Below are 10,440 nucleotides of genomic sequence, written 5' to 3' on the forward strand. Positions count from 1 at the left end.
CCCCCTGTTTTGAGTTGGGGTCCCTGCAGATCGCTGTGTTTTCGCTGCAAGCGGACTCCCAGAGGAAATCTCTCGCAGTAGCGACTTTGCGTTTCTCAATGCAGCAAGGGTCTCCGCCAGGTATCTTCCTCCAGGCTCTTTAGTCTCCTCGCGGAAATTTCGTCGTCACAGAGGGGATGGAAAGGTTCCTAGTCTTCACCACCCCTCTACTTCCGCTCAGTGATTCCGAGACAGTCGACTCCCAAGGAGTGCGGTCAAAATTCGCTAGCGCGGGCGCCTCAGGAGGATGCGCTCAAGTCACCGCTACTGGAGTCCTGGGCAGTTCACCACTGGAAGCCGGCACCTTGGAGGTCTGTGCTCAGTTTTCCTAGAAGTCGGAAAAATGTCCAAGGCTGGTTTCACGTCTGGGGCATTTTCTCTTTCAGGCAGAAGTTTCTTTGGGATTAGGGCTCACGGATCCTAGGACTGGAAAAAAATTGATGGGGCAACAAAAATTTTAAATTCATCCTAAAATCAATGAGGACCTGAAAAGTGCATTTGAAGTTATCTGTGTAGACACGGTCAGAGTGTGTGCGGCGGTATAACCGGGAAGCGGTGAGGGTACAGGAGTGGGCTTTATTGTTAATTCGCCATCGCTTACAGAGGACACCCCCCAACTTTTTTTTTTTTTTTTTTTTTTGCGCCCCGTGCTCTCCACCCAAGCAGGTGTCTTAGGACTCCTGAGCTAAGTTGCCCCATCCCATTCAGATGTAAATATGCTGGATCGTGGCTAGGGTGGGGAGTCCACCTTGCTTCACTCTCACCCTAGCCCGAGCTTTCCTCCCGAACTTCCCTCCTGGCTGCTTCTCCTGGGCCTTACGGGTTCGCGTCTCAACTACTAGTTGTATGCAAATGTCCAGTCTTTTTTGGGGATAGGTCTCGCTTCCCCACTTTGAGTCATTTCAGTCTAAGAGGGCAACTAAGGAGGCTATCACTTAAATTAGTCTAGAACACAGACTGCGGGGGAAAAAAGAGGGTCCTGAGGACCAGAGGTTCCACCTTACCCTTTTCAAACGGAAAGGACCAGGCCGAGGTGACTCAGCCGGTCATTTACGCAGCTATGGAGAGAAGCCAAGGGCCCGCGACACTGGTGGGCCGACTTTGCGCCGGGTTACCCTGTCAAGCTGTCCCTGCCAGCCTGGCTGTGTGAAGCCCCTGACAGGTGGGAGGTTTGAAGGTCATTCCGAGTGTACATTTGCAAACCCACGGGTCTTAAGTGTGCAAAGCAAGGGCAGTCGGACTGCAAAGCTGCTTCCGGGTTCCTTTGGCGGCCTCTCTGGCCTCGGATGGGAGCACCCCTCACCTCGGTCTCAAGATCCCTCCGCTAGCTGAAAAGTATGGGGCCAGAATCAGGAGCAGTTTTTCTGAGAAGTTAGCTGATAAGCATCAATTAGGGGTGAATTAACAAACACAGGCGAGTTAATTCACCCAAGCCTGGAGATCTCTTTCCTGTCTGGCTCACACCTACCTACCGATATTCCTTCCTTCCTTCCTTCCTTCCTTCCCTGTCTCCCTTACCCGGCTCCTGTACTTATTGCTCACCTATTGTGTCCTGGAGGTACAGAGTGAACATCTGCCTCCTATCATTGCAGGCAGTCTAATTGGGAAGTTGAAAACTGAAACAAAGGCAAAACAAATGATTATCCGATATTTGAGGTAAAAAAGAACGTTTGGTGCTTTAAGGGTTAAGAATGTAGATTTCTACTTTATGATGATATCACAGCCTTTAAGTGTGTCTGTGCTTTTTGGTATTTGGGGTCTGTGATTGTGTTTATGTTTGTGTGTGCCAGAGGGGATAGGTATATATCACTGTGCTCTGGCAACTGTGCTTAGAAGTGAATATTTTAATTTTTATTTATTTTATTTGGTGATGCTGAGGATTGAACCCAGGGCCTTGTGCTTGTAAGCAAGCCCTCTAGCACTTAACTACACCCCCAGTCCCTAGGGGTGAATATTTGTAAAGTGATTATGTGTGTGCTAGCATGTGTATTTGTGACTATATCTGTGTGAGTCTGTGAGTGTGGTGAGTCTCCTTGAGTGGCTCTGGCAGAGGCTGGAAGATGTGGGTGGAGAGGATTGGAGTGGAAGAATTAGGAATGGATCCCTTCATAAATGAGAAAGAAGGGATTTGAGTTTCTGGCCTCTTTATTTTTTAGCAAAGACTGGGACCTGTCCTCAGCTCCCCCCACTGTAGACAAGACTGGGAACATGGAGCCTGAAGCAAATCTGCTGAAGAGTGCAATGACACAATTGGCAGGGGAGTAGGCTGACGGCCTACCCCAGGCTCCTGCTTCTTCTCTTTTCCATCATGTCCACCCCCTGAGCCTGCCTGGGTTCAGAATTTGGGTTGTTTCAAATTATCCAAGAGGCTTCATTGTCTGGCCCCTGCCTGCTTTCTGGCCTGGTGCTGCTAGCTTCCTCCCCTCCAGGTTGCACAGAGGGCTTGACTAGCAGTTCCTAGGTGGCTTTGGAGCCTTCCCTTCCATTCTAAGGAAACTTTCTTTTCCATAACAAATCAAAGGTGCAGGTGCAGACTGTAGAGCCTGTAACAGCAGAGCTTGCCGAGCAGCCAAGGCTAACAATGTATGGATGGGGAAACAGGTCTAGAAAGGAGTGAGGGGTGGAGCTTTACCAAAATTGCTCAGTAGGTTCTGGGGCATGCAGTTGTACCCTATAACCCCTATACACCAGCATAGATAGTTAAGGCACATATCCAGTTATTTTGAGGAGACTTAAAAACCAGCATCTCCCCTTACATTCTAGGAAAATCCTAAGTGTCACTGGACTTCTGAATTTCCTTTTCTTCCCAGTGGCAGGATGGGAGGAAAATTGAGATCGAGATGCTGTACAGAAGACAATTATCCAGGTAATTCAAGACATGAACTAGATTGTCTTTAGATGAGTGAGGTGCTAGTGGCAGAAGGGAGGTGTGTAGACTAGCAAGAGCATGTGTCACTCCTCTTTGCCTGTTTCAGGGCAGAAGTGGGAGTTGGGGGAGGTGATTAAGTCCTACCCCTGGCCCCAGGCAGCACCAAAATTCTGGCACCAGCAACCTGCTTGGAGGCAAGGAAGAGATAGTAGTCAGTAAATCATTTCTGCAAGTCTGATTGAGAATCTGTCGACCAATCCGAGCCTTATTTCCTGTGCTCAGGCCTTTAACAAAGTGAGAAAATCTAAAATCTAAAGGGAGAAAATCTGGTCCAGACCCTAGGCAGCCCTAGCTGGAGCCATTTCTTCCTGGGAGGGATGTTTGCTAGAGGTTCAGAACTGGAGGGGTGGGAGGGGGGTGTTGGGGTATGTGTGGGTGTAGGTAAGTGTGTGTGTACACAAATTCAGTATTAAGGATTTTGACTTCTACACATCCTTAGAAGTTGCCAGGCTTTCGTTTCTCTTTCTCCATCCTGGCTCTGCATCCTAGCACCTATTGTGAAGATGATGGGATAGAGAAGGAGGAGGAAAGATTACTGGATCTCTCCAGAATGCTAACTGTGACCTTGGGGTAGTACTTCCCCTCCTCTTTGGACTTCAGAGAAATAAGTTTGCCTGGATTCATCTTCAGGTCCTGGCCTCCCTGCCACCCCTCTGCTGAGGAACTTTTCTCCAGCCCCGTTCTTTCTCTCAGTGAAAGTGCTGGATGGGACTGTGCTGAACTCTACAGACACATTTCTTGGGGCTCCCACTCCCATACCTGCCCGGGATGAGTGGCTCCCTTCCTTTTGGATTCACTTAGGATCCTGGATTTTCTCCTCCCCTGGCAGGGCCCTAGAAGGGGGGGGGGGGGCAGCACTGTGAGTGACCTTCTCTGTTTGGTGAGCTGAAATCTGTCATAGGGAAAGGCCATCATTCCCCAGTTCTGCCCAGTTCATGGAGGAGGGGCATGCGGATGAGTATGAAGGTGAGTGGACACCTCACTTCTGGCGGAGCTCTCAGGCCTAGCGATTATGACTGTGACGGTGCTGGGATGGGGTGGCACAAGAAACGAAAGGGTGCCTTTACCCTGACTCCCTTTTACTTCAGACCCTTGTGGACCTTCTTTCTGGAAGCCCTGTCAGGACTAGAATGTTGGGGTGTGCAGAAAGTCCAAACACCCCATGGGAGTTGGGAGACTGGAACCCGAGCGGGGAGGGTGAGGAGAACGGAGCCTTTCTAAAGCCTGAATGGGAAAACGACTGTGGCTCCGCTTTCTCCGCAGATGTCACCTTTAGGAGCAAACCTGAAAACTTGACGGCGCTCTCAGAGGCAAGTCGACAGAGGGGTGTGGGCTCTGAGACCCGGGGGAGTGGGGAGGAGCCAAAAGCAAAGCAAAGAGCTGCGGTAGCTTCCCTGGAGCGGGGCTGGAGTTTGCGGATGAACCGTCTCTCCGCCTACATCTCGGATTCTTGGTCTCAGATGCGCTTACGCAATACATTGCATTCTGTGAGCCGAAGAGTTCCAAAGATGCATGCAAAGAATATTCGGAAACGGATGCAATTCCTGAAGGGCGAGGCTCGGGCCGAGTGGGCGAGGTTCCCCGCTTGAGTGTGAGAGAAGCGAGGGTGGAGAGCTCAGGGACGAGGTTCCTGAAACCCTCCCGGGCACTGGATCCCGATCGCAGGCCCGGGCTCAGCCACCTGAGGGCGCCGCCGGCCCCAAAGTCCCAGGAGCTTGCTCTGTGCAGATCAGGACTTACCCTACGCTAATAGAGATGACCCTATGCTAACCCAGGTGACCCTACCCCACTCCAGGATGACCCTCCGTTAGGGGCTGACTCTGCAAGACAGGGTGACCTTGCGCCAAAGTGGAGACCTGGTGCTAAAAAGGGATGACCCCTGGCCAACAAGGGTGACCCTACTTTGAATGGGCCTGACCCCATGCTAACAGGAATGACCCTGACCTGACCAGGGCAGATCCCGGACTAAATGGGGATGTGCTTGGGCTACCTGAACCTTCCTGTGCTCTGGTTCTCAAGGCTTGCCTTGCTCAGATTAGGTGGGAGGACTGTCCTGTGGGTCGAGCACCCAAGCAAGGCTGCCCCACCCTATCTCCCAACTAGGCCACTCCTCTCCCCTGGGGAGAGGAATCCCCTGTCAGGCAATTCTGGCCAAAGAGAAGGCTGCCATGGCCAGGCACACCCTACAGCTCTGGGACAAAGGGGTTAAAAACCTCAAGAAGAGCATGCAGAGGGGGATCCCCTGGGGTATCTTCAAGGGGATGGATTCTCTCCAGGAGATGCATCTTGGGGGCCAGCACTGTGAGTGCCCGTCTCTGTCTTTTCTGCCTCTAGTGCCAGCCTTGCCACACCCTGCCTTCCCCACAGAGGTGGCAGCTTTAGTTTTGTACCACTCTCTCCTTTCTCGGGTCCAGTTTCCTCTTTAAAATGAAATGAGCTCATTGCCAGGCTGTCCTCATCTGCTGGAATGTCCTTCCATAGTCACCCATCAGTCCTGATTCATTTTCACAGTCTTTTGTGACCTACTTTGTGCCTGGTCCTCTGTCCTAAGCTTAGTATACAAGTTTTATGAACAAAACACATGAGGTTCCTGTCCTCAGTATGGTGACAATCTAGTGGAGGAGAGAAAGATATGTACAAATGCGTATCTAATTAACGGTATGATTAGGCTCTGAAGAAAGAATACGTTGGGCTTTGAGAAAGAATAGCTGATGGGTGTAATTTAGGGCAGGATTCCACCCCCACCCCAACTTTGGTGAGCTGAAATCTGTCATAGGGAAAGGCCATCACTTCCAATCCATCCTGTTTGATTTTATCAGTTCCTGAATCTACACGGAGCCAAGGTCCCCTCTCAGAGTGCCAGTGTCCATTCCAGAGAACTCCTAACTGAATAGCCCTCTTTGAACATAGTGAGGAAGGATCCAGCCTTCATTCTGACTCCTAGAACATCTTCAGACCCCTTTTCTTCTGCCTAGGACCTTGGTGTTAGAACTGACAGATGTCCCTTAGGAGCAGGGTATGAAAGCCAGGACAACTTTGGGATATGAGATCCCTTCAGTTCTGAGACCTCTTTATCCAGCCTGGCATTTGGCATGATAAATAGTTGTTGATTGAAAGAATGATTCTAGGAGCCTGTGAGTCTACCTTTTAGTGAGCCCAAGAGCCAATGATTCTATGGTTCATGGTCTGATTATTCCTTTTCCTCCTTTCTGCCTGGTTCTCACCCTGTTCAGTTGTCACCTCCTCTCAACCTTCTCTACCATCCTTGTCCCCAAGCCTGGAGTTAGAGCTTGTCCCCAGAACTCTTCCCCTCCCACCCTTGTATTAGGGATTGAACCTAGGGGTGCTCTACCACTGAGATACACCCCCAGCCATTTTAATTGTTTTTTGTTTTTCCATTTTGAGACTATCTCCCTAAGTTGCTGATGGTCTCACTAGATTGCTGAGGCTGGCCTCAAACATACAACCCTCCTATCTCAACCTCCAGAGTTGCTGGGTTTACAGGTGTGCATCACCACACCTGGCAACTTTTCCTGCTTAATTGTGAAGCATTATTATTATTTTGCCTATTGCTCCACCTCTTTCATTAGACTGGGTGCTCCTGAGGGCAGGAGCTGAATCTGATGCATCACTCTGTACCAGTCACACACTGCAAGGCCTCCAAAGATGTGTTGCATTGCCTAAAGATGAGTGGAGTTAATGTTACTCAGAAGTATGACCCTTCACAGAATAATAATGATTTCTGGTTCTCTGTGTGTTAGGGGAGAGGGAGTGGGAACAGCAGCATCCAGGGCGGGGACCGGGACCCTGAGCCCCCATGTTGCATGATAACCTGAGGGGAGAGAGAGGGGTCCTTTATTCAGACTCTGTGCATCTTCATCCTGGAGACAAAAGGAGCTTGGTGGAGTGGCCCTGTGAAGGAGCAGGCCAGAGAGCAGCCTCTCTGCCATCCTCATGGCCTGGTGCAGCTGCTGTCTGTGGAGTAGGCCTGGGCTCTCCAGAGCTTGAGGAGAGGATGAGTGCTCCTGCCCAAGGGCAGGGGCTCCAGTGCCTATTGGGGGAGGGGTGGAGCAGGAAAAGAAGAAAGGGGGTGGGCAGAGGGAGTGGCTTTGAAGGGTGTAGGACAAAGAGGCTGACTCAGCCTTGGGACCCTGGAGGAGATATCATTCACCAGAATTGAAGAGGACCCATCTTATTTTTAACCCCTTCCTGACTTTTAGTGTGGTTTGGCTACTAAAACCACAGTGGTTCCCCCCACCCCTTATCCACAGGGATAGGTTCCAACACCCCCAGTGGATGCCTGAAACCTGGGATAGTACCAGATCCTATATGTGCTGTTTTTTTCCTCTATATACATACTTGTGGTGAAATTTAATTTATAAACTAGGCACAGTAAGAGTGTAACAACAATAAATTAATAATAAAATAGAATAATTACAACAATATACTGTAATAAAAGTTATTTAAAACTTATGAATTGTTTATTTCTGGAACTTTCCATTTAATATTTTTGGATCGAGTTGACTACTGGTAACTGACACTGTGGAAAGCAAAACAAAGGATAAGGAGAGACTGCTGTACAGAGACCTAGAGGACAATATATATTAGTCTGAAATCCAGACTGGTCAGAAATAGTTTCAGGGAAGGGAAATTGAGGCCTCAGTGTGGGAAAGCACTGGTATATTTTTTTTCCACTTGAATCATACATTTTCCTTAAACATACATATTCTGTGTGGATCTGGGCCAGGCTGTCAAAGGACAGAACTGAATCAAACAGACAGTTTCTCAGCCACCCACTCGCCTCCATGCAGCAAATGGTCCTACTAAGTCTCGGCATCCCTGGACTAGGCCCACTGTAGGGGTGAGTGTAGGCTGGGGGGATAGGCAGGGAATTGCGCCAACTTCTTTCCCTGGGGAGGCTCAGACTATGATGCTGACGGCTCTTGGCGTGTAGAGTTGGGGATAATCAGTTTCATGAATGGGGAGGAGGCACAGATGGCTTCCTAGAGGAAGTAGAATTTGAATTGTGCTTTGAAGGTTGGGGTAAATTGGAACAGTAGAAGTTTGGGTGAAAGGGGAGGGCATCTAAGACATTCCACCCTGTGAGCAAGGGCATTTAGGAGAGCTAGGAGTGAGTCCAAAATTAGCTTAAGCTGAGAGGTCTGCCTAGCATTCTCCATGTCTTGCAGATTTTCTTATTATAATGGCTTTTCAAAGTCTCAGTCATTGAACAAATAAAGATTATTTTTCAGTCATCTCAGAGTCCAGATGTTGGCCCCGTGGTGGTGATAGTGGGAGGTACTTTGTTCCATGCAGCCATTCAAGACCTGGGCCTTCCATCTAGGGGCATCACAATTCTGTGGAGGAGTTCTGTTTTTGTTTGTTTTGTTTTCTGGTGCATGGACCCTGTTGGGCAGTCTAGTTAAGCCTCTTCTCACATTTAAGAATAAAGATTTCTAGGGCTAGGGTGGTGGCTCAGTAGTAGAGTGCTCGCCTAGCATGCAAGAGGCACTTAGTTTGATCCTCGGCACCACATAAAAACAAACTAATGTATCCACTTAAAACTAAAGATACATAAATAAACAATTTTTTTTAAAAGAACAAAGATTTCTAGTGCTGGGGATATAGCTCAGTTGGTAGAGTGCTTGCCTCACATGATAAGGCCCTGGTTTCAATTCCCAGCACCACAAAAAAAAAAAAAAAAAAAAAAAAAAGATTTCTAAATTCTTGACATTGAATTCACAGGACTACAAAAAAAGATCAGTTGAGGTTCAAGTACCAAATATTTAAAAAGTTCTCTGATATAATATTTGTGATAATTGAATAATTGCTGATATAACAATAATGATAATAATAAAACAAGTTAAATAAACTCTAGCATGGGATTAACAGTGCAATTTCAATGTTCATACAACCTAAATGAGCTTCTGATATTTTTGCAACAATGAAGCATGCCACATAATAAACACCAATAATTTTTATGGGTGGCAAAATTATAAGTACCAGGAATACTGCTGTGGTTTGTTACTTCTCTTTATAATTGAATAAAATGCCGAGTCTTCATTTAGAGGTTTGTGAGAATAAAGACAAAAAAATTTTTCCATTCAAATTTATGGAGCTCTCAGCCAATAAATTCTTTTCATGGGTCCCCTGGAGATTGTGGACCCCAGCTCTAGGTCCTTCACATACTCTATTTAGTCTTCTAAACTCTGTTAGCTGAGGGGAGGGGGGAGGGAGAAAAAAAGGAGGAAGGGGGAGAGATAGAGAGATAGAGATAGATAGATAGATACATACATACATAGAATAAATAGAGGATTCTGGAGGAGATGCTTTTTAAAGGCCAGGTCTGCAGGTGGCAGGTATCACTTTGACCACATTCCTTGGCCAGAATCCAATCGTAGTCATGCTCCTCCTGACCACAGGGGAGATTGGGAACTATATTCTGGCTGTGTGTGCAGGAGGAAAGGGTAATGGGGCCCCATGACACACAGTCTTGTGTGCTGTGCAAAGTTTTCTGGAATCTTCTGTTCCATTCAGTATCTAAGGATCCATTTGAGTGACTGGAGTATGCCTAGCTTTGGTGAACAACACAAAGGGCATCATGCCCGTATCTTGGAAAGAAGACAGAGGAAAACAGAAATATTCCTTTATTCTAAGTCCAGCTGGAGGCACAGAGAGGTCTATGCTCCAATCTGCACTGAATTGCTCCAAAACCAAGTACCCTGTCCCCTCTTTTAGTCCTTCACCTATCGCCATGTCCTACCCCCTGCAGAGGGGTCACTCAGAGCAGCCTTGGCTCCCAGTAGGCCATGGGATCGTCAGATAGTGGCCGGTCCCATGGACCAACACTCTTGTATCTGTCCCTCTTTCTCTTTACCAGATCCCATTGGGAACACTTCTTCTTTAGGAATGGGACACACGTGCATAGAAGAGGCTCCCAGGAGCCTGTGCAGAAGGCAAAGGAATAAACTTACTTTTTTTTTTTTTTTTGATACCAGGGATTGAACTCCGGGGCACTAGGCCACTGAGCCACATCCCCAACCCTACTTTTTGAATTTTAAGAGACAGGGTCTCACTGAGTTGTTTAGCACCTCACTGTTGCTGAGGCTGGCTTTGAACTCCTTTCTCGGTCTCCCAAGCTGCTGGGATTACAAATGTGTATCACTGCACCCAGTGAATAAACTCACTTTTGCCATTGCTCTGTCCTGGGTAAAGTTGTCTACATTCACTGATCATAACTATAATTAAACCCAACAGTACCCAACACATAGTAGGTGCTCACTGAATGAGTGTCAAATCGAACATCTGAATGAATAACCTTGCTGCCCTGGAGGTCTCTTGCCCTCTTATTGCCTTTGTCCTTACTCTTCTGACCATCCATCTGCCTGTCAGTGGTCTTTCTCTCTCAACCAACTCAGATCCTGTGTGGAATGAGGCAGGACACATGAGCACACACAAGGAATAAAGATAGT

The sequence above is a fragment of the Marmota flaviventris genome, chromosome 10 (genome assembly GCF_047511675.1).
Source record: "Marmota flaviventris isolate mMarFla1 chromosome 10, mMarFla1.hap1, whole genome shotgun sequence".
Taxonomy (NCBI): Eukaryota; Metazoa; Chordata; class Mammalia; order Rodentia; family Sciuridae; genus Marmota; species Marmota flaviventris.